Source organism: Felis catus, chromosome B4, assembly GCF_018350175.1.
Source record: "Felis catus isolate Fca126 chromosome B4, F.catus_Fca126_mat1.0, whole genome shotgun sequence".
Lineage (NCBI taxonomy): Eukaryota > Metazoa > Chordata > Mammalia > Carnivora > Felidae > Felis > Felis catus.
In genome coordinates this window covers 101,887,827-101,915,368 of record NC_058374.1, presented here as the reverse complement: position 1 = coordinate 101,915,368, position 27,542 = coordinate 101,887,827, and the positions used below count along the sequence as shown (strand labels likewise).

Here is a 27,542-nt window from a genome sequence, read left to right as displayed (position 1 = left end):
AAAATTGTACATTTGTAGCATCATGTTTTCAAACAAACATAAGAAAAGAGATTCGTAAATGTATCCACATTTTGCTTTCAGAAAAGACAGTTCAGTGGCCAAGGAGTTCTTTTTATTTCTAGAAACAAATATTCCGTGGCTTCTAGAATTTATACAACTGTTTTCATATTCCAATAACATGCTGATTTTTAAAACTAGCACCATGACCCATTTTTGATTTTTAGTTCACTAGCTGGCTCTATTCTGCTATGCTGATGTAAAAATGGAGTGCTTAAGGGCAGAAATGCATCCTGTTCCTTCTAAGACAACTTACACAATTTTCTCTAAAATTTTACTGAACTTCAACTGCTTTGTTATTTGGGGTTTCATTTCAGTTATCCAGATGCTACATACCTCATCTAATGAGCTACGCTGAAATTACCACTCAGGTTGGAAAGTCATTGTGTTCTACTGATTGATTTACAAGCTAGAATTTCAGTAGTTTTGTTTTCTAAGAAGTACAACAGTTTATTTCTAACCACAAGGGACAAACAAGCAGAATCTTTCAAGAATGATGTGAGCTCTCAAAGCAAATAGCCTCTTCTGAGAAAATGGCTTATATGGACAAGTGAGATGATTGGATTTTTATAAAGAACTATGAAGCTACTTACCATAAAAGAGAGAAAAGTAAGAGCATAAGGAAATTGCAACTTAGGTTCATATAATAAAATATAAAGGACGGTGAAGTAACAGACTAAACTTACACACAAAACGCCAAGAGCATAACCTATTTAATTAGGACATACAAACTTCATAATTTTTAATGTTTTCTGAAATTTCAGACAGGTTTTAACAGGTAGAAAGATATTGGGAATTTATAAATATCTATTTCATCAGAAAAAAATTCTAAAACACTATTTCCGTACAATTTAAATAGAGATTTAGACAAAACAATGCCTAAATATCTAGATTTTTTTTTCAAATCAATACTCTAGATGTTTTGTTACACGATGACAAGTAAACTGAAGTTTCCAATTATCATCAGGGATGGAATATCTGTACATGGAAAAGACCTGCCCTTTGAGGTCAGGGGTCTAAAACAGGAGACAGTGTGATTTGGCACACTTCATATTTATTTCTGTCTAGTCTGTGGATTTACTAGTCTGAGAGATGACCTTCCTTACCTGCCAAATTCTCACACGTTAGTCACTAAGGATTTGTTGCGAATACTAAATGCAGTTTTGTGCTTTTCTCTGTTCTAACCTAGCCTGAAAAATCTTCGCAATAATCACTGTATCTTCTTCCTAAAAATTTCAGATTATTTTAAATATTTTGATGTTGGAAATTTCTGTATGTATTTATATCAAATCCAGATTTTTCACGGTAATACCAGACATAGCTGTATTGCGATGGAAGGACAGGTGGATTTGAAAATAGAATGCACGAATATATGCAAAATGTAGCACAATTAGCTTTCATTGGCATTTCATCAAGTGCAAAAGTGTTGCTAGACATACTTTGAAAAGAATATGACTTCTCAGCACTCCTTCCTTCCCTTATTCCACATAGAAAGAGAGAAATATAAATCTGGTGGATCATATTTCCTACTCTGGGAAAGATTGCAATTGTGATGGTTGGAATTTTCAAGAGGTGAAGGATCAAAGGTAAATAATGATCAGATAGAAGTGGTCTGTTCTCACTTATTTCAAAGTGACTGGAGGGATTCACACTAACCATCTTTCTCTCCTCTGTGGCACTTTCTCACTTGCAGTGTGGCAGGGAGTCCTTTGACAATCATTTGTTGTTCAACAATGCTTAGAAAGAGATGATTATGGTTTAATATCCTTCCGAGTGTGCCCCCAGTGGAGATACAGGTAGATCGACAGACAGATCTTTCTGAGAACTTTCTTAGTATTTTGGTGCTAGCCCAGGTTTTAGCTCCATTTCATTTGGTTGGAAGAACTTTCTCAAGGATGAAAAGAAAAAAACAAAGAAATATTTGAAAAGTCTGAAATCTTGGAATTGATAAAGAAGAAAAATATTATCATATCTGAAAAATTTCCCAATTTGTTCCTTTCACAGTTATTCTTAAAATATCTTATTGAGCTCCCGTGACTGCTAAAACTTTTCATAAAGTGGCTTTCATCAGGTTTACAACTTAGGATGGAGAGGGTATGAATACAAATAAATAAGCAAATAAGTAAATAGCATAGTATGCTATTATGAATTGTGTTAATAAAGCTTATACCCAAAGAAAAAGAGTAGAAATTGATCAGGGAAGCCTGCTTACATAAGGCAGTCAGGGATGGGGAGGAAACCACAATGTGCTATGAGTCTCACTCCTTACTGAAGGATGAGAGTACAGTCATGAAAAGAGCAGTACCGGAGCAGCCCAGGTGGAGGCAGGAGACTAGACAGAAGCCTTAAGTTAAGAAAAGTCCTGAAATGATCAAGAGCCTGAAAGACCCAGGCAGTTGGAGCAAAGTGTCCAGGAGGAAAAGTATAGGAAGTAGTTTGGTAGAGAAAGGCCATGCTGGGCAGTTTTAACTATTCTAAACGCAATGGGGAGTCCTTAAACATTTTTGAGAGAGCTCTCATTTCTATGACCAGGCTGTTTACTTATTTCAGTACTAATAACGTTGCTGTATATTTCCCACAACACATTCCACCTTTCTTAGCAAGCCTGAACTTCCTTAAGCAGTCTTATTTATTTATTTATTTTCAAATGTTTATTTATTTTTGGGACAGAGAGAGACAGAGCATGAACGGGGGAGGAGCAGAGAGAGAGGGAGTCACAGAATTGGAAACAGGCTCCAGGCTCTGAGCCATCAGCCCAGAGCCTGACGCGGGGCTCGAACTCACGGACCGCGAGATCGTGACCTGGCTGAAGTCGGACGCTTAACCGACTGCGCCACCCAGGCGCCCCTATTTTTAAATACCAAGGTCTGATATGGTGGTTGGCATATAGAAGGATCTATATTAGACCTTTGGTCAGTGAACAAATGATCAAATAAACTACTAGATAAATGTCGTGTTATTGCCACCATCCCCTGGTTTATTGTAAAGGAAAATAATTTTAGTAAGGAATTTATCAGACTTCACTTTCTGCACCAATGTTACACTCCATCAGAGTTTCTCTTTATGTATTTTTATGTATGTGTTTAGTATACAAGTATTTAAATTATCGACAATATTTGGTCAATGTGGTCCTCTATGGTTCTAAAAATGTCTGCAGATTGGCCTCTGAAGCCTCATTCCTTGTTCAAATCTACTGAGTAATTTCCAAAATACTAATCAGAACCACAAATAATATTCTAAGCCTAATCACCACATTTTCCTCAGCAGTACAAGTTATAATAATAATAATTGTTAAATAATTTTTAAATAGTAGTTATTTCAGGTCAATCCAATTCCCCCTAAGAGTAACTGGAATAAATAAGACATTTTAAACTTCTTTTAAAAGCAATATTTTCTAGGATATTTGTTTACTGAGATCTTAAAGCAAACCACTATGAATTGGCCTCCTCATAATTTCCCCCCAGATTGAAAAGTGTTTTAAAAAGACATCTAAATAGTTCATGTGAAATGTCAGAAGGAAGCCTCCTAGGAGAAGGAAGATGTAACATGTCTCAGCAGGTTCTAGGCCCTAGCTAAATGTGAATATGCAATAAAAAGTGCTAAATATAATTAAGAGCTAAAGCAAAACAAGTAGGAACAATATGAGCCTGGAGTGAGGATCAGTAAAATTCCATTTTTTATTGCTACCATTTGATCGCATTTCCCATAGAGTAAGAAAAACATGAAATATTTGAGCATCTCACTGTAACGTTAATAAATAATGTTCCAAAGATGGTCTCTTGAGAGGTCATTCAATCTTTAGCACTGAAGAGTTTGCCTTTGTCAAATGAAAGCAGATCATTAGATGATTAAACGAATGTGTATGCACGCACCCATGTGGGTGGTTTATATGTATTTTGTTTCCAACCTTCCCTAAATCCTTTTACGTAATAGGAGCAGAATAAAGCACGTTGTAGTCCCATTGGACCATCTCTAGCATTCAATACAGATAATTCCCTCTTCTAAGAAATGAAGATGCTGTGAGACTGATTTGAACCATGCATTTGACCCCTTTACAGAACAACATATCCCCTCAGGCTCCTCTTCATGTAGTCTGTGGTTGGCTCGTAGTTAGCATTTAGCTAGGGCAGGTCTAACCTGTTGAGAATTGGAGAGATCACTGTTTTTTAGAGCCCTATGGCTGAAGACTGCCTTAACAATCTCCGTTTGACTTTGACATTTGTACTTTAGAAAAAGAAGCAAATTCCATGTCTTTGGTCTTATCATGAATCATTCGATACACATCCCCTTAGCCTGGTCCCCAAAAAAACCCCTGAATTAAAGTCAAAGATAGATGTTTTCCTCGTATCTCAATTGACTGCTTGCAAAAAGAATTATTTCACACAAAAGGTTGTTCAGATGAAATAGATCGATACACAGAAGTATAAAATCTATCTTCCTGTTCAACCAAATTGCTAAGATAATTAGTATGGGGGACTTAAGAATCCTTTAGATACTTTTTGTTTTTGCTTTAAAGGTCAGGAGAGACTTTCGTATTCTGAGGGATGGGAAAAATCCTGTTTTGTTGTGAATTGACACAGAGTTCATCAAAGTTAACTGGCAAAAGACTGAACTATGAAGCTATGCACAACAACTTTCTGCCTCCTATGTCAAAAATATATTTGAGACGGGAATAAGATCTCCTGCCCTATGAAGACAATAATAGTAAATTAAGATGTTTCAGCCAGCTGTGAGAAAGTGTCTGGTCTGAAGATTAGAACTAGGAAGAACCACTGGGTAGAGGGGTCATTCAAACAAAGGGGAAATGCATCTCTTTACTATACGTTTATTGGCTGCTTCCTTTCAGAGAGCTCTCTGATTGGGTTTTCCAGCAAAATCAGCCATCCTATGTTGGCAAAGTGATAATAAAACCAGAACGTGGAATCTGAATGTTTTACACATATTAGTGGGCCTAGATGTTTTTCTACATTGCCTTAAGTCTGATTACTAACAACCAGAAATTGGTGAGGGCCTCAATTAACAATTATTAAACTCCAAAAGAATTTTATTCGTTTCCACTGGTATTGAAAGTTATTATTGTTATCCAAAGGTAAGATAGTCATATAACTAACTTTCTTTCCAATTTTGACCACATAAAATATATTTTGCCTAAAATGTCATCATAAACTGTTGGAAGACCTACTTATGAGGATGATGGAACAGTAAGATATTGATATGCTTACATTTTTGTTTTAAAATTGGCCAGTGAATACCTGATACATAGTAAGTACAATGCCAGGGACACCAAATTCAAAGATGGGGTCTTTTATAAGAGATCACAATCTAATGGAGAGTTCTAATTGGTCACATCTAACAGCTAGTATCAGAGATTCAGGAAATTCACTCAATTAAACTTAAGAAAAAGCAGGTTTATGTAAGGATATATTTATTTTTATATCATTATATGTAATATATCCTTTCAGTATATTGTAAATATAATTGTATACACATAATATATAATAATTTCTGATAATGTCTTTAGTGCATTTGTAATATATTTTATATGTATGAACCTGAAACTGACAGAAACAGCCCAGAGGTCACCTGTGCTTTGCTTTCTCCCCACCTCCTTCCTTCTTTTTTTCTGTTTCCTAAGCATATTCTCCTTCCTTTTCTCTCTGCCTATGAGAGTCTATCTTTTATGTTTCCCTCCTACTATTTCAAAGGTTTTGTTTTTATGAGGATTTGCATCCATTTATTTACTTGACAAACAGTTCTTAACTATATACTATGTGCAGGCACAGTATATGGAATGTTAAAGAGAAATAAGAGGGATGTGAAGAAGTTACCCTGGATTCATTGAATATGGCACGACAGTTATTCAAGTTACTGCTGTGGGGGAGAGGACTTCAACACAGAGCTGCACTCACCCCCATCGAAACAAAAGACAGGAGAGTTTTTAAGCACTTGGAGTGAGCTGGTAGAAAAGTACTAGAGAAAGTTAAGGGGGACTTCAGTCAATGTGACTAGGTCACCAATGTTTGCTAATTGGTGCTTACTGACCTTAGGCTCCCACCCTCCCACAGAGCTGGGGAGATTGGAGTTCAATTTTTCTTGATGATTACATTTGAAAGGGATGTCTCTCAGGTCTGTGAGAAAGACATCCTGTGCGTGGGTTGTAAAACTGGCTGGAAGAAAATTTACATCACAAAGAAGCAGAGAAAAAATTTACTATTGCAAGTTTTCTAAAGCAAATGCTCTAAGAAAAAGGAGGTCAGGGGCTTATAGTCAGAAATTAACTTGTCTAAAGTTTAGTCAAGCTGAGGGGACTATTAAGACTGTATTGGTCAGATATAGCAGGCAGAAAATTAGGTACTAATCCCTGTCCTCTTGAAGCTTAAAGTCTAGGAGACTATATTGATAAAAAAGAGTTTGAGTAAATAAATAAAAGTATATATCTGATTAAGCATTGTAGAAGGAAACAAAGCAGGGAAGAAGGCATTGACCACAGTGGGTGAGGAGGTAGTTCAGTCTTAAATACGGGGTCATGGGTGTCCTCATGAATAAAGTAACCTTTGAGCAAAGTTGTGAGGGGAATAAAGTTAAGTCAAGGAAAATTTAAGGGAAGAGAATTACAGACAGAGGTAAGAACCTGTGTAAAACCTCTGAGTCAGGAGCATGTTTGATGGGAGTCCTGTGACCAAGGAGGACAATAGAAAATGAAGTCAGGGAGATAACAGGGAGGAGGGAGACCAGAGTACGTAGTGACCTTTAGGTCATAGCAGGGATTCTGACTTGTGTATTGTGCGAGAGGGTCACAGAGGAAGGGGAACATCCTGTGACTAATGTTATAAGAGCATTGCTCTGGCTACTGCATTAATAAAAGTGTATCATGGAGGGGTAAATGCAGAGGTTGGGAGACATAAGTGGTATATGTCTAAGAGACATTTGGAATCTATAGTTAAGGGAAGTAGTATGAACTGGAGATTAAAATGTGTGAACTATTAGTGTATAGATGTTATATAAAACTACCTAGCTGAATGAAAATACTAATAAGAAGAGTCTAGACAGAAAAAGAGAATTGACTTAATGCATGGAAACAATGAGAAAAACAGCTGGAGAGGCTGGCTCCCAAGGAGAGTCAGTGAGATAGAGGGAAACCTGGACAAGTATGATCTCCTGAAGGACAGGTGGACAAAGTGTTTCATGGGAGAGGGGTTGACCAGTAGAATAAAACCTCTGAGTCATCAAGCAAAAGAAGGACCAAAGGGTACCTCTGCAGTAGTAGAGTAAAAGCTTGATTTGAGTGGGCTCAGGGAATTAGAGAACACTGTTATTACATCTATTAGAGATGACTTCATCCCAAAAATTTTGCCATTGAAGGGAGAAGAGAAACAGGTCAGTAGCAAGAAGGAGAGATAGAGTCAAGAAAAAACATATACATATGTTTTCCGATAGAAGAAGTTATAGGATATTTGTAGTTGATGAGAATGATTTATTAGAGTGGAGAGTGATAAGGTAAGAAAAAAAGGAGAGAATCATGAGACTGATATTCTTGAATACATGAGAGAGGTAGGATGGAGTGTACCAGGGGAGGGTTGCCCTTACACAAGCACTGTCAGCAGGTACATCTGTAGTAAAGATGGGGAGGCAGAGTATGTGGGTACAGATGTAGACAGGTAATCAGACATGGAGATATGGACTTGCGAAAGTACTCCCAGAAATTCTTTCACCTCCAATTTAGGACTCAGCTCTTTGCAACTAGGTTTGCCCAGAGAACCTGATCAGTCACTCAAATGTTCATAGCTGGTATGCCATTGGTCATAAGTCATAGGTCATTTTGGATCCTTTGCATTCTTTAGACTAACTGCCTTCACGTTGGCTAAACATTCCTGGATGGAAGTCCTGACCAGAAGAACAGAATTGTGGTCCAACTCACAGATCTTTATATAGCAGGGATGAAGGGAAAACTGTTTTCCTTGGAAGAGTTCATGACTGGTAGTTCTGTAAATATGTCTTAGTGTGTGAAGAAAGAAAGATATAAACACTTATAGAGATAACAAAGTGCTACAGGCTGTGACATAAATCATAAAATGCAGAGCTTAAATAAACTCAGGAGAGGAGAAAGTCATAGCAGAATGACATCAGAGCAGAAAAGAACGGAGTCTGGAAAGCTTAGTGCCAATTTTCAAAAAGATATACAAGGAATAGAAAAAAATTGAGCCTTAAAATATAGATAGAGCACATTCCAGGAGCTCAAAGTTGCTCAACATAGCAGGTGTATAACGAGGTGGGGTAGGGCAGAGGGAATGAACTGAGAAGTCAGTTTAGCAAGAAATAAAGAGGTAAGAGGATAAAGACTCTACAAAATATGCAAAACAAGTTTTGAGTTCATTTTGTGTGTCACACAAAGCTAACAGTGGTTTTAGTCATATTGGTATTTTGTGAAGATCTCTCTGGAATAAGAATGTAGTTAATTGCTGGTAAGGAAGACTAGAAACTATGGAATAACCCAAGTGAGAGAGGATAGGATAGAAACTGGAATGGCAGCAATAGAGATGACAGGCTAGGAGACTACTGCCCCAGTGAAAGTTTAAGGGAGTTTATGTTATAAGAAAAACTAGGAGAGGTTATTTTCTGATTTTAATTACTAAAGAGATTTAAATTAGGTACAAAATGTTCTATCCTATGCTGATTCCCACTCTAGCATAAATGGTTTGGAAGGTTCTAATATATTCGTTACACTTAAGAAAAAATAGTTAAGTAACAATAAAAGTTCACTGCAGATGTTCAACTGGGAAAAAATGAAGATGGGTAGAAACTGTTTCAATATCTTAAGGGTGTTCATGTGTGAGAAAGAATTAAACTTATCTGCTCCAGTGAGCATAATGAGTTCCAATGGCTGGAATTTGCAAGGAGGCAGATTTCAGAACTTTGTGACATTAGAACTGTTGAAAGCAGAATGAGTTGCTTATTTAAATGTTAATTCCTTGAAAATAGCTACTATTTGTGATATGGACTCCATGCAAGCCACTCTATTAGCCACTTGACATGGTATCAATTCATTTCATTCTTAAAATAACCCTAAGTGATAGGTGTTATTACCGTCCTATCTTATAAATTAATAAACAAGCTTAAGAATTTCACTGGTCACTGACTAACCCAAGGTTATTCAGCATGCAGGTTCTAACTCAGGCCCTCCGATTCCCCTATAGGGGTTTTGCCACCAGCCTTTCCATGAAATGGGTGACAGCAGCTGTGAAGAATATTGTGACAAACTGAATTAAAAGCTCTTCTACAATTCCTTTTAAGCACTAAGATATTTGAGCTACTCAGGGAGGGGATTCTGCTATTTTTGTACACTCAAAGCTTTTTACAATGCCTAGAGCGTAGCTTATTCTCAATAAATGTATGTTAAATTAATAGTTGAAAATTATACGATTATAAAGAAGGAATGTAAAGCACTGTTTGGAAAACCTGTTGATGTGTTATTTTTAATCATCGTAATGATTAAGAAGTATATTTAGTGGGGCGCCTGGGTGGCTCAGTCGGATAAGCATGTGACTCTTGATTTTGGCTCAGGTCATGATTTCACAGTTCATGGGATCGACCCCATGTTGGGCTCTGTGCTGACAGCTTAGAGCCTGCTTGGGATTCTCTCTCTCCTTCTCTTTTTGTCCCTAGCCCATTTGCACTCTCTCTCTCTCACTCTCTCTCTCTCAAAATATATAAACATTAAAAAAGAATTATATTTAGTATATGTCAATATTACTTGGTTTGGCTAAGCTAAAAATAACTGAAAATCAATAATATTACAAGAATAATAGATATAGAAATGACCTTGGGCCCAAGGGAAGTAAGAGTTTTATTTAATTGTTTTTGTATGTTGAACTGATATGATTGGGTTTGCATCCTGGAAAAGCTAGAGCAAATCTTTTCCTGATGCATTTTCCTCAGAAATCGAATTTTATGAATAAGATATTAGCTATTTTCAGCTTCCACGAACATCACTCAGATGCCTTTTGTTGGGTTAGAAAGGGGAAGATCTATTAAGTACTTACAAAATGATGTGGATTGTCTTCAAATTCTATACTTTATTGTAGCTAAGGTTATCATGTTAAGACAGTATGTTAGAAAAGAAATATCAAAATAATAGGAGTCAAAAAGATTTGTTCAGTTCTTTCTTTACCACTAGCTAGTATTGAACTATGGCTACCAGATTAATTAGAGTATATAATTACAAAATTAGGGGCACCTCGGTAACTCCACCAGTTAAGCCTTTGACTCTTGATTTGAGGTCAAGTCATGTTCTCACAGTTTATAGGTTCAAGTCCCTGCATTGGACTTTGTGCTGATAGCACAGAACCTGCTTGGGATTCTCTCTCTCTCTCTTTGTCTCTCTCTCTGTGTCCCTCCCTCACTTATTCTTCCTCTCTCTCCCTCTCTATCAAAAATAAATAAATAAAACTTAAAAAAATTTAACCTTATTAACCCTGTAGAAAAAGGAGACAAACAGAACAACAGAGAACTTTGCTGTCCATTTGTCCAACATCTGAAGCTTGATTTCCTGCTAGTTGCTATGATTACTTCTACCCCACTTTTCCCAAGCATCATGGCACAACCAGTTGTAAATTTCTTATGTTAAGACATGACCACTGAGATGAAACAAAAGCATTAAGTTCAGGAAGTCACTTAGTTTTCCCACTTGAAGTTAAGTCCTCTTTAGTTTCACATGCAAATGTATGCATATGACATGCAGATTTTGTGGCCTCTAGATTCTCTGAAAATATCTGCAGCCTTATTTCATAATGACCAAGGTTGGTGTGGGGTTTCATTGAGCAGATTTGGACAATAAAACCTGTGGCCAACATGTTGGCTGCCTGTTTAACATAATGTCTGTAATCTTTAGTGACAGATTTTTGAAGGTAGGTTTCCATCACCTTAAACTTAAAAATATATTAATAAAATTATGTTTTGGTGAAAGCTAATTTGGAAAATATTTATGTATATTTTTAAATTTCTGATAGGGGAAAAATATATGAAAGAGCACAGTGCTCAGCTGTGCAGAGAATTATGTATCAGCAATTTAGCAAAATTGAAAACAAACAAGCAAAAAATCAGTACGCACATGCACTGTTCTTCTTTAAATCCAATTTGGCAGATATTTTTAGCTTTGATGACAAGGCTTTATAAAAAGGCCCAAGAGGCCACCATGCACAGAACAGTGTAACTTAGAGATAGAAACTAAAGAGACAGGGGGTGAGGGAAAGTTTCCTCCCCTCTGCTGAAAGCTTTGGTGGCAACTATTTGAATTTCTAGTAAAAGATACACATGCTGAGTGGTGTCTCACAGTTTATTTAATAGTATTATCAGATTGAAGACACTTCAGACCTGTATACATCAACAGAACAGTCATTTGTAATAAATTTCATTTTGCTTAGTGAAAAATGATGATATAGTAGGGCAAGCATGGAAGCCGGATCCCTCAGATTATAGATCCCTTGGATTAGAACTGGTCCCTCAGTGGCTTTTTCTAAGTCACTCTGCTGGTCCTTGAGCTCTTCCCTATATAGCAGCAAATCTCAGTGGATGGCTGTCTCAGCCCTCCTTCTGTGCCCTCCCCCTTCACGTGCACTCTTGTTATTATCCATCTACTTCCAGGTGATGTGTGCTCTTAACTTATGCTGGCTTCCCAGCCACATGCCCACCACAAGTCAAAGGAACACCGATGACACCAAGAGACAATGTTGCGGACAACTCCTGAATGCTTATGGCATAGGGCACAAACTTTAGTGTGAATTTTAAATACAGTTCAGCTTAATAATGTTTTGTTTTCATAAGTTCCATTGCTCTAGCACAGATCTCTCTTCTTTAAGACAGGGAATTCAATTAATGTCCGATATGTCACTTTACTTAGCCACACTTTATAGCCATAAGACATTTTATGTCCCTTAGGGAACCTAGGATTTGATGGGCAAGTCTATAAATTGCCTATGATTTCTTTAATGTGTTTTTTCTTCCCCCCAAATATCTCTAATGCATTGATGTTCCAATCTGTAGAACTTCCATTAAAAAAAAGGAAAAAAAATCTGACAGCTTAAACACATCTAGCTGCTAATACCCTATAGTTGGCCTGAATTCAAATACTTAGAAAAGAACTAGATATTTCCTCTGTCTTGTTGCTAAAATTCCCATGGAACTGGCAGGCTTACTTTAGCATCTGCTGAAATAAACAAAACACAATATAATATGTAAGTACTAAAAATGAATTTTTAAGTAAGTATTTAATAATGTTTGAGAAGCTTGTTATTTCAGCGAGTAGATTTATAATGCAAGCATATTTAAAAGTGGCAAGGATGTTTTCTTATTTTAGACACTTTCCTATCTTAATTAACAAAAACAGTCTCATTTGGGCTTTTATCCCCAGCTATCAAATCGGGGAGATTGGAAAGGTAGAGTTAGTAGGGTTATAAAATTGTCCTAATTTAAGGCTTGACGATGACTATAATTGCTGCCAACTTTCAGGATATTTCTACCACAGTAAGAGTGTCCATGGAGTTTGAAAATACCATTTTCTTTTGAAGGACTCCAGACGAGAATCAATGCAAAGTCGAGGGCTGACAACTTTCTTTCCAGCATCTCATTTTGGATCTTTGAATAATCTCCTCTTCCTCTCATCTACTCCCTAAATGTCTCTCTAGAGCACAGGCTTTGGTGAGTGTGCTTGGTTGAACCAAAGACTCCTACCACTGTCCTGGGGTTAGCTCTGTCATCCTTGCTTGACCTGTGGGCCTACCTCTTAGACTTGTAGTTGATACCTTCTGTGAGACCCCAAGTGTGAAGGCCTCTGATAAGCCTCTAAGTCCACATACTGCTAAATATCTTTACAATACATGGGAATCTGCTAAATTTCAACAGTGACTATTTCAGTCTTCTAAATTCTTAGAGCATAATATGTTTTCATTAGAACATCATCTGAATTAACATATTCTTAAATTTTGTGTACCTAATTTCCAGATGCTTAAACATTTTAAAAATCCCTTACCACCTCCCATTTCCATCTAACACAAAATACTTAACATTTTTATGATATGTATATATCATATATATGTATATATTTTTTTCCTCAAAGAATATTGCCCCAATTAGCCAACTAGTGTTCAAAACACTCTTACAGAGTGTTTTTGGATAGAGAAAATGAGGTTTATCTCAAAGCCATGGCAAATTCATGGAATGATTCGGCATCCACATTCCTTTCAATCTCAAATAGTACTTTTGCCATTATAAAATAAATACTCACTTACTCTCAGTGAATGATGTTGCATATGGATAAGCTTCCTTACATCTTCACAGAGAATGCAATGTGCTATACATTCAGCCGCAAAGACTGTTCAGGAATGATTAATGGTGACCAAATCACATGAGCTTTTGCAACTATCTAGAATAATATTTGTTCAGAGGTCATCCAATTTCTGGCATTAATTTGTTCATTCATTCATTCATCATATATTTACTGACCACCTACTATGTGACTGACATGTTAACCCGCCAAAAGAATTTACTGACCACATAATGATTGCTGCTCTTGTAAACACATTAAAGACTTTTAAACACATACCTCATTTAATCCTAACTTCAGTCAGGCAAGGTAGGTTTATCAGTCAGTGTTCTCCTGAGAAAAAGAACCAATACAATGTAGTATATAGGTATATAAGTGTGCACATGCAGGCACACACATTGCCTACACATCGCACACCTGGGATATGAGGTAGAGAGAGAAAGAGAGGATGAGATTTTAAGGAAATGGCTCATACAATTAGGGCTAAATCGGAAATTTTCAGAGCCAGCCAGCAGGCTGAAGATCTAGGGAAGGGTTGATGTTGCAATGTTGAGAGCAAAATCTCCCCACTGGAAGCTGAGGTGGGGTTTTTATGTTGCAGTCTTGAGGCAAAATTGTTTCTCTTTCAGGAAACAATAGTCATTTCTCTTAAGGCCTTCAACAGATTGGATGAGGCCTGCCCACATTACAGAAGGTAATCTGCTTTCCTCAAAGTCTACTTATCTAAATGTTAATCGCATCTAAAACATGCTTTCCTAGCAGCATCTGGATTGATGTTTGACCAAACAACTAGGCACTATGTCCTTGGCAAGTTGACGTAAAGTTAATTATCACAGTGGGTATTATTATATTTTACACATAAAGATGTTGAAGCTCAGAGAGATATTTACTGTGATCCACTCAGTTAATATTTGAGAATTTGGGGATTTAGGCCAGTTTTATCCAAAAACTAGTATGGTGTCCTCTATATCACAGTACATGGTGGTATGTTACAAAATCAAAGATATTGTCTTAACATTTTAAGCACTTAGGATTTTATTTTTGGTAGGGGATACCTGGTTACAATTTATTCATTCCTCCATCAAAAATTTTAATTAAGAGTCTACTATATAAAGGGCACTATGCTAGGAGCTGGGCATAGAACAGTGAACAAAACAGTCAGTGGCCCTTCCCCCTAGTGGGGGAAAAGAACAATAAACAAACAAACATCAGAGCTACCTCTATCAAATGCTACAATGAAAAATAAGGGGCACCTGGGTGGCTCAGTTGGTTGAGCATCCAACTTCGGCTCAGGTCATGATCTCATGGCTCATGAGTTTGAGCCCCATGTCGGGCTCTGTGCTGACAGTTCGGAGCCTGGAGCCCGCTTTAGATTCTGTGTCTTCCTCTCTCTCTGTCTTTCTCCCCCTCATGCTCTGACTCTCTCTCTCAAAAATAAATAAACGTTAGAAATAATTTAAAAAAAAAGAAAGAAATGCTACAATGAAAAATAAAACCATGTAAAAGTGATGAGGAGTTCTCTGTGGTGGTGATATTTGAGCAGAGCCCTGAGTAAGGTAAGAGCATAAACCATGCAGATATCTAGAGAAAAGCATTATTTTCAGTTAAAGGGGAAGGAAAGCAAGTGCAATGGCCCTAAGAAGGATTAATGCTTGACATGCTTCAGGAACAGCAGGAGACCAATGTGGTTGGAGCAGAAAGATTTAAGCAGGCATATGGAGTAATAGATTCAACATAGTACAAACAGAACATAATTGTTCTAAAGGCAGAGGGAATACAAGAGTGGTCAGTTTAGGAGCATTGAGTAAGGACAAGATTCTTGAAAAGCAAGTGCTAAGCAGAACGTGTGACGTTAGCAAAAATTAAAAAGTAGAAAAGCAGGAATGAGGTAAATGTACGAATCAGTCATCATATTCTATACATCAGGCCAAAATGAAGATCCATGAATATGCATAATGGTTTGAGTGAGACAGAGAATCTCTATTGTGGACCAATCATGTTGGTGATTGGAAGTCTAGGAATAACAGAGGAAAGAAGACAAATGAGTATGTATGCAGGCTGAATGTACTTTATTTAGGCAGGCGTCAAAGAACTTGGTATCAATTGATTAAAAGGAAGTTAATGGAGAACTCAAATACACACGCATCAATTTCATATAACGTGAAGAGGTGGTCATTGTAGGTGTTCAAAATGGGAGGCCAAGGCTGAAACAAATATATGAAGATTATTAATAATAAAAAATAAAAATTATGAGTGCTTCCTACATATTAGGAAGTTTTTATTCATTATCTCCTTTATTTCTTATAGCCATCATTATGAAATGAGATACTATTATTATATTCTTATTAGAGATGAGAAGCCAAGATACGAGATACTAAAAAGAGATATTGACCAAAGTTAAATAGCTAATAAATGGTTGAGCTGGCATTTGAATCCAAGCAATCTGGCTCCAGAGCCCAAGTCTTAACTAATGGTGCCTTCCAAAAGAGTCTAGCAACCCCACTTAGGATATAGCCTAACAATCTCTATGGCAAGTAGTAGATTCAAAATAATGTTTACTAAATGGAAAGAAATTTTAGTTATATTAGATGGGATAGGGAAAGGTAAAGAATTCTGAACATAAAATATAGCAGTATTCCTGGTAAGCAATGATGGTCTGAATTAATAACAAATGCAGCCATGGACACAGAAAAAGAGAGGCACAATAATTAATAAAACATGGCAATAGGTAAAGAGGTGAAAAATCAAAGATAATTCCAATGTTGGAAGTTTACAACTATTAACAAATTAGCAGGAAGAAAAACACAAATTGTTATCACTTATTGTATCAAACATAAAGATTGAATTTCATTTAATACTCCAAATCCTGTGAGGTTTCTACAGAATTATCATTTCCATTTTATAAATAAAATAGGTCAAGTATATGCCCTGAAGCTACACTGACAACAAGTGTCATAGCCAAGTTCAAATCTGGTCTGTCTCAACTCGAGAGCCATGCTCTTTTTGTCCTTCATGCCACTTCAACTTTTTGACAGGTTGGGTCTCAGCATTTAGAGGATTCTCCAACTACTGCCACAAGGTTGTCCAGATATTTCCTTCAGAAAGGCACTGAGATTCAGGACCAAACTGAATATTCAGGGATTACCAGCAAATCATAGAACTCAATGTGCTTACAAAAAAAAAAAAAAAAAAAAAAAAAAAAAGCTCAGAAAGGGAAGATCTGTGATCCAGAAATGATGCTCAGGTCTAGAGGAAATGGGGAGAAAGGTGGACACCAGCCAGTGATACAGAGCAAAGAAGACCGAGGAGCTGTAACTCTCTGGCATATGAGTTCTTCAGAGCAACAAAATCTAAAACCTTAGCAATGGAATGACACCTCCACTGTGCAATTTCAGCTGTGTCCCCTCCATAAGCGAACACCATCTGCCACGGAGGCGGAACACTGGTGAATTGGAATAGCAGTCCAGACTCGTTTTTGAAAACTTGGCAATGACTTTACATGGCAATGTGACTAAAGTTTGCAGGGATGTAAGAGCTTCCTTGGATAAGCCAACTTATTGCACACCCTCAAACAGAAAACAAACAAACTGCCCAATTCACAAAAGATTTCTGTGGCTTTATTCTAAGAAACAAACTTTCAAAACAATAACCTAGGTTCCAATTACTATCTTCCTAAATACTGATTTGGAATGATTTAATCATACAATGTTAATTAGAGGGTTGCACAGGTGAAAGGGATGGTGGGAAATTTGGAGGGGAAGGCCTGACTTAGAATGTTGGTAGCCACATCTGTTATGTGGCACACTAATATCTTTTAAATGGGCTAATTTATTCTTTAGCATTTAATTTTGATTTTGGAATATTCTACAACAGAATAAGCCAAAATAAGTCATGCATTTAAAATGTAAGTGGAATTTCATGAAAACCGTTTGATCTTGCTTCTTAAAGACAAACCCAAAGGAGCAAAGTGATCCACTTCCAGCAGATGTAAAATAGACTAAATATTTATTTTCTAGCTTTTCCTATTTTTTAGAGGGATAGCCAGGAAGTATCTGGGGGACCAAAATGTGGGCTTGTATGAGGCACATACCCCAGACAACCAGCACGGGCTTGCTCAAACCCCTAAAGTGCCATTTGAGCAGATGGAAAATTCTGCTCACCTTAGAAACTACTCATCCATCCCTGGGGCTTAATTGCCCCAGGTGTTGTGGCCATCTGCCAGACTTATTGACAACAAATGCTTGCTTAAAAAATGGGACACTGAAATCTCACAGCTTCCACAGGACACGGTCAAAGAGCATATGGAATTGAAAATTAAAGCTCCAATCTTATATCCACCACTCCTACCATTGCAGTTTCTGCACTGGCAGAGACAAGAGAGATTGATTAGGGAGGTTGAGCTGTTGACATATAAAGTGAAAGCAAGAGAACATTTCAAGGGTAGAGGGTGAAGAATTCTGAGAGATGTTGGAAACTGGAAACAATGACATTTCCAGGCAAAACCATTCATTCAGTATTCGTGGTGTGGACTACTGGTCCTTTCGGTTTACATCAGCAAAATGTTAAGAGAGGTAAGCAAGAGAGGAAATGATCATTAGTGAATAGAAACCTATACTTTTTAATAGTGCAAGTCCTTATAATACTGTGAGTATTAAGAGTAGGACATTCTGGAAGCTTCTCTCATGAACACCTTGGGCCATGGTGCACTGCCCACAGAAGTGTAAATGCCTGCAACAGAATTAACCAAAGCTGTCATTTCAGCCAAGAATAGGATATTTGGTTGTTCATGAATGGACAAGTTCATAATCCATTTTCAATCTGCTATAACAGAGCTAAGCAAACTGATACAAGCCCAGATATTTTCTATCTTCTTTAAAAATAAACAAGTTTAATGGTTTTGAAAACAGAACAAATTAATTTGTTTAATTTAAAAAAATTAAAATTAAAAATAAACATTGATACCCACTAACTACTCTGATTCTTTTAAGGAGTTTGGTGACAAACTGCAATGACAAAAGTCTAGCACTTCTTTGCCAACTATTTCTAAAGGTGTTGTTTTTTTCTTTCTTTCTTTCCTTCCTTTTCTCTTGTTTCCTGTTTGTTTCCTGCCTCTTTCTCCACCTGGAAACTGAAGACCTGTTGTAGTTCAGTGTCAATGTCACTTAAACCTTCTAGAGAGTGTTTCTATTTCCTGCTCTGTGTGAACATTTTAAATAATCTGTTACAATAATTAACAATTAATTAACTAAGAGTTCCCTCTCCTTGTTGAACTCATAGTAGCAACTATAAGCAACATAACCCTTTCAGGAAAACAACTGTTGCTTATTTGGGTTGCTTAGGAAAACAGCCTGTTTGGAACTATAGAGTGTGACCCAACCTTCCCACATTTCTCTTTCTTTGTGTGCTTTGTCCTTATATCCACATGAGTTCTCATATGTCCTAAGTATTTTTATTTTATTTTTTATTTTTGTAATTTTTTTAATGTTTATTTATTTTTGACAGAGAGAGAGAGAGAGAGAGAGAGAGAGAGAGAGAGAGAGCGCGAGCGAGCATGAGTGGGGGAGGGGCAGAGAGAGAGGGAGACACAGAATTTGAAGCAGGCTCCAGGCTCTGAGCTGTCAACACAGAGCCCAATGGGGGGCTTGAACTCACAAGCCATGAGATCATGACCTGAGCTGAAGTTGGATGCTCAACCGACTGAGCCACCCAGGCACCCCTGTCCCAAGTATTTTAAAAATAAAAATGATCACGGGGCGCCTGGGTGGCGCAGTCGGTTGGGCATCTGACTTCAGCCAGGTCACGATCTCGCGGTCCGTGAGTTCGAGCCCCGCGTCGGGCTCTGGGCTGATGGCTCAGAGCCTGGAGCCTGTTTCCGATTCTGTGTCTCCCTCTCTCTCTGCCCCTCCCCCGTTCATGCTCTGTCTCTCTCTGTCCCAAAAATAAATAAACGTTGAAAAAAAAATGTTTAAAAAAAAATAAAAATGATCAGGGCACCTTGATGGCTCAGTCGGTTAAGTGTCCAACTTCGGCTCAGGTCATGATCTCACAGTTCATGGGTTCAAGCCCTGCATTGGGCACTGTTCTGACAGCTCAGATCCTGGAGGCTTCTTTGGATTCTGTGTCTCTGTCTCTCTCTGTCCCTCCTATACTTGTGCTCTGTCTGTCTCTCTCTCTCTCAAAAAACTAAACATTAAAAAAAGTTAAAAAATAGAAATGATCAAATAGAAAACATTTCCCCAGATTATGTGGAAGATGTAAATTTCAGTGAAACGTGGTTTGTACCCTTAAAGGAGCTTAAAATCTACTTGTAAACATAGACATGCACATAATTAATGCAACAAGTAAATAAAGATCATAAGAGAAATTATGGAATGTAGGATGCAAAATATATTACTACATATAAATTCTGAATTTCATGAGTGAGTCTGATTCTGAAGGCATTTCTAAAGAGGAACTTACCAAACTTCCTATATTCCTAAAGATCATTTCAAATATTACTTTAAAGATCACTTTATTTAAAAAATATATATATATTTATTTTGAGAGAGATAGCAAGAGAGAGAACACAAGCAGGGGAGGAGCAGAGAGAGAGAGAGAGAGAGAAAGAGAGAGAGAGAGAGAGAGAGAGAGAGAGAGAGAGAGAGAGAGAGAGAGAATCCCAAGCAGGATCCATGCTGTCAGCAAAGAGCTCTACCCAGGGCTCAATTCCATGAACCATGAGATCATGACCTGAGCCAAAATCAAGTTGGACACTTAATCGACTGAGCCACCCAGACGCCCCCAAAATCATTTTCAACTTAGAAATATATTTCCTTTTTTCCCCCAAACCTATGATTTTATTATCCTATATCCTGTGGGGAATAAGCTTAGAAATTCCCTGAGCTTGCACCAATGGGTTAACAAGGCATAAAGAATTAGAAAGCCATAGGATGTACACACCCAAGTTTGGGTAAACAAGATTAGGTAAATAGGATTAGGCAAATGGAGCAAAGGCCCCCAGTATAGGACAAAGATATAGGAATAGGAAACCTCTGAATGAAAACATCCAAGGTTAGGTAAATAGGATTAGGCAAATGGAGCAAAGGCCCCCAGTATAGGACAAAGGTGTAGGACAATAGCAGAAAGCTGCTTTTGGAATGAATTAGGCAAACAGGTAAATAGGGCTACAGACCACAGTGAGGCAGAGTTGCCTAGAGCAGAACTAATTAACAAAAGAAAGATGCTTTGTTGACAGTGAGTAGCATGCGTTGTGTTTCTTATCCCTTAGGCCAGTTTAGGTAAACAGAGGTGGGGCCTCATGTTTGCTGTCAACAACCTCCCAGCCAGCACTGGAATCTTGTTTTGTATCGACCCAAACCCCTAACACCACACTTCTTCAAAACTCCCTTTACTCCATGTACATGAGTTAATGTTCATGGTTTCATTGTCTCTTTGTGCATGTCCGTCATGCTTGTAAGCCTTCTGATCCTAATAAAAACAGAGCAAGGACACTTACTCTGGGCTCCTGTCTCCTCCGGGACAGTAGCCTCTCTTGCATTTTCAATCCTGCATCCTGCTCTCTTGCTGGACAAGAGAGACCTCCAGACCCAGAATCTACAATATCTCAAAGTAAATAAGTGAAGTAAACACTGGTGATGATAGAATAATAAATTTGTATTCATTATCTTCATATTGTACACATCAAATTTATATTCATTTTTGGGGCGCCTGGGTGGCGCAGTCGGTTAAGCGTCCGACTTCAGCCAAGTCACGATCTCACGGTCTGTGAGTTCGAGCCCCGCGTCGGGCTCTGGGCTGATGGCTCAGAGCCTGGAGCCTGTTTCCGATTCTGTGTCTCCCTCTCTCTCTGCCCCTCCCCCGTTCATGCTGTCTCTCTCTGTCCCAAAAATAAATAAACGTTGAAAAAAAAAATTTATATTCATTTTTATATATCATGGGTATTCCATTATAAATTACATTTTCTTCCCAAGTTCATTGATACTGTTGATACCAGAGGTATGAAATCTATTTTTTGCTTTGCTACTGCTTTAAAAGATCCTCAGAAATAAGGCACATATTAATTAATGCACATGTTATTAATTTATTTCCCTAATTTTAACCTGAGTAGCTCATTTTTTTTTTTTTTTTTACTTTAGGAAAGGATCAAGAAGATGTTATATATAGAGATTTTACTTTTCTTTCAAAAGGCAAGATAAAGTTCTTAAGTTCCCTCCCAAAACTGTCTGCCCTAATTCTGTCCTACTTTTTGTAGTAGGAGGACAGTTTCGTTTTCCTACATATTAATTATTTTACTTGTTTGTGGAGATAGTCTGTGAGACTGTTAGAGAAAATGCAGTCGGGACTTCTCTGGGTAAAAGCGTGATGATTGTATATAACAATTTCACCACTAAGAGCCTTAAAATGTGAGACAAATGTACCATTAAAAAATCTAAAATCCTTTAACATTGTAATCAATACTCTGATTAGTATGTGTAACCTACAAATACTCATCCTTTAGCCTGGAAAAAGTCAACTGTTGTAAAACCTTCATTAAGAAATTCATTTCTGTGGCTAAAATCAACAACATAGGAAACAACAGGTGTGAGTGAGGATGTGGAGAAAGAGGAACCCTCTTACACTGTTGGTGGGAATGCAAATTGGAGCAGCCACTGTGGAAAACATTATGGACATTCCTCAAAAAGTTAAAACCAGAACTACCCTATAACCCAGCAATTGCACTACTAGATAATTTACTAAAAGGATACAAAAATACTAACTCAAAGGTATACATACACCCCAGTGTTTATAGCAGCATTACTTACAATAGTCAAGTTATGGAAACAGCCCAAATACCCATTAACTGATTAATGGATAAAGAAGATGGCGAGATAGATAGATAGATAGATAGATATGAAATCTTGCAATTTGCAACAACATGGATGGATCTAGAGAGTGTAATGCTAAGGGAAATAAGTCAGAGAAAGACTGATACCATATGATTTCATTCATATGTAGAATTTAAGGGAAAAAAATGATCAAAAGGGGAAAAAACAGAGACAGGGGCAAACCAAGGTAAAGACTCTTAACTATAGAGAACAAATTGATGGTTACCAGAGGGGAGGTTTTGGGGGATGGATATAATAGGTGACAAGAATTAAGGAGTGTATTTGTTGTGATGAGCACTGGGTGTTGTATGAATGTGTTAACTCACTATATTGTACATCTGAAACTAATATCACTGTATGTTAAGTAACTGAAATTATAAATAAAAACTTAAAAAAATTCATTTCTGCCTCTACAGACTGAAGCAGACTTCTTGGGGAACAGGGCTTCAGGAGAATAAATATAGCCACTATCAACTTTCAGTGTGATATACAGGATACCTTGTTGTGCTGTGCCTTGCTTTATCACACTTCTTACAAATTGAAATCTTGTGGCAACCCTGTGTTGAGCATTTTCCAACAGCATTTGCTCACTTAATGTCTCTGTGCCGCAGTTTGTTAATTCTCACAAGATTTCATCTTTTTCGTTATTATTATATTTGTTACGGTGATCTGTGACCAGTGATTATAACTCACTGAAAGCTCAGATGATGACTTGCATTTTTTTTGTTTTTTACTTAAGATGTGTACTCTTTAAGACATAATTATATTGCACACTTAATAGAGTACAGTAGAATGTAAACATAACTTTTATATGCACTGGGAAACCAAAAAACTCATTCGACTCACTTTATTGCAGTAGTCTGGAATTGAACCCACAATATCTCAGAGGTATGCCTGTATTTCACACTGTCAAATGATTTAGTTAGTCCTTTAGCAGGTGTTCAGAAAAAAAAAATCAAATTTACAACATTAGGAGTCAAATAATCTCTTGTTCAAGCTCCATGGTATGCACATGATGATTGAAGTCCTACAAATAATTCAGGTTCTATCTGCTACAATGGCAGCCAGCATTCAATTCAGCAATATCCCAGGAAGCAAAGGGAACTCATTGCTCTCACACTGCAGTGTAGGGACTAGGCCCTTTGCTGGCATCAGAAGATGACCCAATTCCTGTCCAATGCGTGACCTGCTGCATATGAAGGCAAAGATAATTGCCCTTCAGAGATCTTTTCCAGTAAATCTTTGCCTTGACTATCTCACCACGTTTTGTTAGTTCTTTCATATGGACTTCATTATTCCCTGCATCAGTTTCTCCAGCTGCATATACAGGACATTTGGTGGTAGATTTATTTTGAACATAGTTGTGGAGATGATGGGTGTTTTAAAGGTCAGGGTTACTAAGAAGTGTTTTATTTTAGTTCAGATGTGACTGGCATGGTGGTGGATTATTACTTCTGCCCACTCCTCTGTCTCTTGCCTACACAATTTGGGAAAGATTTGTAGGGCTTTCACCTATGGCAGCATGAAAATTTAGATAGAATAACACTGAGCTTCTGAAGTCAAGGCTATCTACAATATTGTAACCCAAAGTTTCACAACAGCCACAAAACTCATTTCCAGGTCAGCGTAGACACTTTTCTCTTTCTACCAAATTTACTGGAAACTTGGAGAAAATGTGTCTCACCATTGAAGTGCCTCAAACAAGCTCAAGTGAACCTATATAAAGGGAACATACAGAGCAGGAGAAAAACACAGTCACAGCTTTGTCCCAAAAGGGTAAACTCTAAGCTATTTTGGAGAGAGAAAGACAAATATTCTCAATTAGCACAAAAGAAAACAACCATTTCAAAATAGACAGTGGCAGAAGCCAGATTATCTGTTACAAACTTATTTTCATTGCCAAAATCCCATGGAATCTGCTCTTAGCAAGGTAATCAATGAGATATTTGGTACTTAACCCAAAGGTTGCTTTTAATTCTTCAGTTTACTTAACACCTTTCAAGAGAAGTGGACTGTTCTCTCTCCTTAAGTCTTAGTGTTTTTGTTCCCAGAGTACTGTCGTGCCCTCTCACTCCCTACAAATTCTCCATAGATTGCAAATCCTCTAATAGTTGCAATTCCTGTGTAAGCGTTGATAGTTCCCTAATCTAAATGTTCACCAAAGAACTCTCTCCAGAGTCTAGAGTGCTGTCCCAAACTCAGCTCAGCTCCATCTGAATATTTCACATGTGCCCATAACTATCATTTCTTCACCCAACTTCAATATGCTCCTTTCTCTGTGGTTCATGTCTTAGAAAATGACATTTATTCACTCTACCAGCTGGTAAAGATACCCTGATACACAAGACAGATGTTGCCCCTGCCTTCGTTCAGTTCCAATCCAATAGCGAAGAATACATTTTAAGAAGAAATAACAGATATTAAGACTGTTACAAAGGATAAAGTACATACAGCATACAAATGAGACACTTAAAATTATTAGAAGTGGCCATCACTGATTCTCCCTCTTGTTGACTACCCCCAATCTAGCACCAAGTCAGGTAATGAATAGCTCCCCTAATCCCACTGTCCCCATTTAGTTCAGGCCACCATCAGCTTGTGGTGATGGACCTAACATCTTGCATCTTGCAGGTGTTTCTTCAACTTTAGGTGCTATTAACTTATTCAATCACAACAAAGGACACCTTAACAGGCTTCCGTTCTAACCCTCCTTGCCTTCTTCATGTCCTAAAATGTTATACATTTGGAAAATTATTGTTATTTTTGCTATCTCTCAGATACACAGAAAAGCTATTTTGGTTGTGATCAGAGAACCACCCTAAGACATTTCTGTCATCTGATTGAAGAACAGTTGAGTGTACACCAAATGGCCCGCTGTTGACAAAAAGCCTGAGAAAGCATCTGTCACACAGTGTTAACAAAGCAAAGTACAACCTTCTCTGCCACACAAGCAAAAAAGGAGAAACACTCAGCTGGCAGGAAGGCAACTTCACACACCCACAATGTTGTCACCTCTCCGAGTCTAATTAGAAACTTAAATCCAGAATAGAATGAAACAAATTAGATTTTCCCATCTAAAGATGCCACAGTTGTTTCGTGTTTTAATAGCAGCAGCATAGAAGTTAGTTGTGAAATGTATCCAGACAAAGTGAACACCTACAGCTTGCTATATACAGGAATGCATAGAAGGAGCAGCCGCTCCCGTCCATGTTCTAAATGCCACCACCAAAGTCAATGGCCCTCTTGAATGTGCCGGAACTCCCCAACACAGAAGATGAATGGACAAAGGAAGGCTGTCCAAAGGAAGATCTCTAGTGTTAAGTTGATCCTACACTTGACTGACCAATGCACACCATTGGAGAAGTCACCAAACTTAATCTTGTGTTACAGATGAGGGGGTGCTTGCAGGAACCAGTTCTGATATTAAGAGTATTAGATTGCTGAGCTTAAAAAAAAAAATAGCTGAGCAAAGTTGAGAGTCATGGCGGCATGAATTGCTTTTTCTTCAGTGGTTCCTTAAAATTTCCACTCCTCAGGGAAATGGTGGGTATATACTCTAGCGTGGCCCACTTTCAACCCATAGCTAGAATAAATTACACAAATACATTTTATTTCCCAAACCTCTTTGCTAAACTCCAATCTCACATATGATACCTATGCCAACAATTTACTGAGCACCTACTATACCAGAGTCTCTCTGCATTTGGCCGTTCAACTGACTCAGTATTTATTGAGTACCTACTGTGTCCCAGACACAGTTCTAAGTACTGAGATACAGAATTAAACAAAAGACACATAACCCCTCTTCTCAAATAGGAGTCAGTTCAGTTGGTCAGATAGACCCTAAATAATTACATGTGTGATCATACTTAATCTTCAAAACAAACTTTAAGGCAGTTATTTTAAACCCATTTTTACTGGTCATGAACATAATATTTTAAGACATTAAATACATAATTTGCTTAAGGTCATGCAGGTGATAGGTGGTGAGCAGGGCTTGAAAGGCAAGTCATGTTAGCTTCACAGATGTGATCCTTAATCCTGGGTTATACTGTTCAGTGCTCAGATATACAATACATCTAACATATGCCAGCCTAAACTCACTGTGTCTTTTCTTCAGATTTCAAAATTTTTCTCTCAGTAAGTAGCAGCATCACCTATTTTGGTTCCCCAAACCACAATTCCGATAATTTTCATAGATTCTGCTTTCTTTCCCATCTCAACCAATTAAGTTTTATAGATATTTACTTGTCTAAATCTTTCATATCCCCCTCCTTCCATTTGTACTGCCATGCTGTGTTTGAAACTTTCTTTCCTTTTCCCCTGGGTGACTGTGATGGCTTCCTTGTGTCTGTGTCTTCAAACAATCCCTGTTGTCCCTCCAATCTATTGTGCTGGCTAAACAAACTTCTCAAAACACAAATTCAGTCATATCACATTTCTGTAGGGTTCCCACTTCCTAAACAAAAGGCCAGATTTATTTTCAGATTCTATCAACCTCCTTAGGAGCTAATGTCTGTCTTCCAATGGCTCAGCTCCTTCCACTTCTTTATTTTCTATTTCAGCCTTTTTTGCAGTTCTAAATTTCCCAAATGCATCCTGGCTCTTCCTACCTCTGTGCACATATATGCTTTGTCCTCTCTGCATGGGGGTAATCTCCCCAGTCCTTCTGAAACTAGCATTTACTTGTTCTTCAAAATTCAGCTGAAGAATTGATTCCTTTATAAAGTCACCTTCTCATCTCACTTCCCAATATTATCACTTAAACCTGTTGGTTCTTACTTGATTTTGTGCATACATACATACCAGGAGTTCTATAAAAACATTGGAAATGCACCTGTCTCCAATGATAAATTGGGCTTCACGAGATCAGGCTTAATCAGTCTGATTAGAGGTCTTGCAAAAGAACAAAGTAGGGTGCTGTTCAAAGGATATGTGAACTGTAGTCAGAAACCTGTTTCTTGAAGCCCATGTTCTTCCACTTAATAGCTGTGACCACAACTGTCATTTAAACCCTTACCTTTAGTTTCCTCATCTGTGAAAAAGTAAACGATAATGATAAGAAATAAGTTGCAGAAAGAAAGTGAGGTAGACTCGAAATAGGAAATTATCTTTTTACCTATAAAATGCTATAAATGCATTACTTTCCCATGCCCCTGAGAGCTCCTTAGGAGCAGACCCTATGTTTTGACATCTTTGTATGATTTTTCCCTCCTCAGTCAGATACAGCTTAGGACTGATCTGCTACACAGTTCAGATTTGATAAAAATACTCTTTTTTATTTCAAATTAGTGGTGAGATAA

The 27,542-nt window shown here is 37.6% G+C and overlaps 1 long non-coding RNA gene across 3 annotated transcripts in view; it reads right to left on the bottom strand.

Annotated features, from left to right (window-relative positions):
* Positions 1 to 15,427: 15,427 nt before the first annotated feature.
* LOC123386654 overlaps positions 15,428 to 27,542 on the bottom strand; it is a 78,038-nt gene continuing 65,923 nt past the window's right edge. For all 3 annotated transcript variants that reach the window (XR_006600890.1, XR_006600889.1, XR_006600888.1), the window contains one exon: positions 15,428 to 15,579. This is a non-coding gene — a long non-coding RNA (uncharacterized LOC123386654). The remainder of the gene's footprint in view (positions 15,580 to 27,542) is intronic.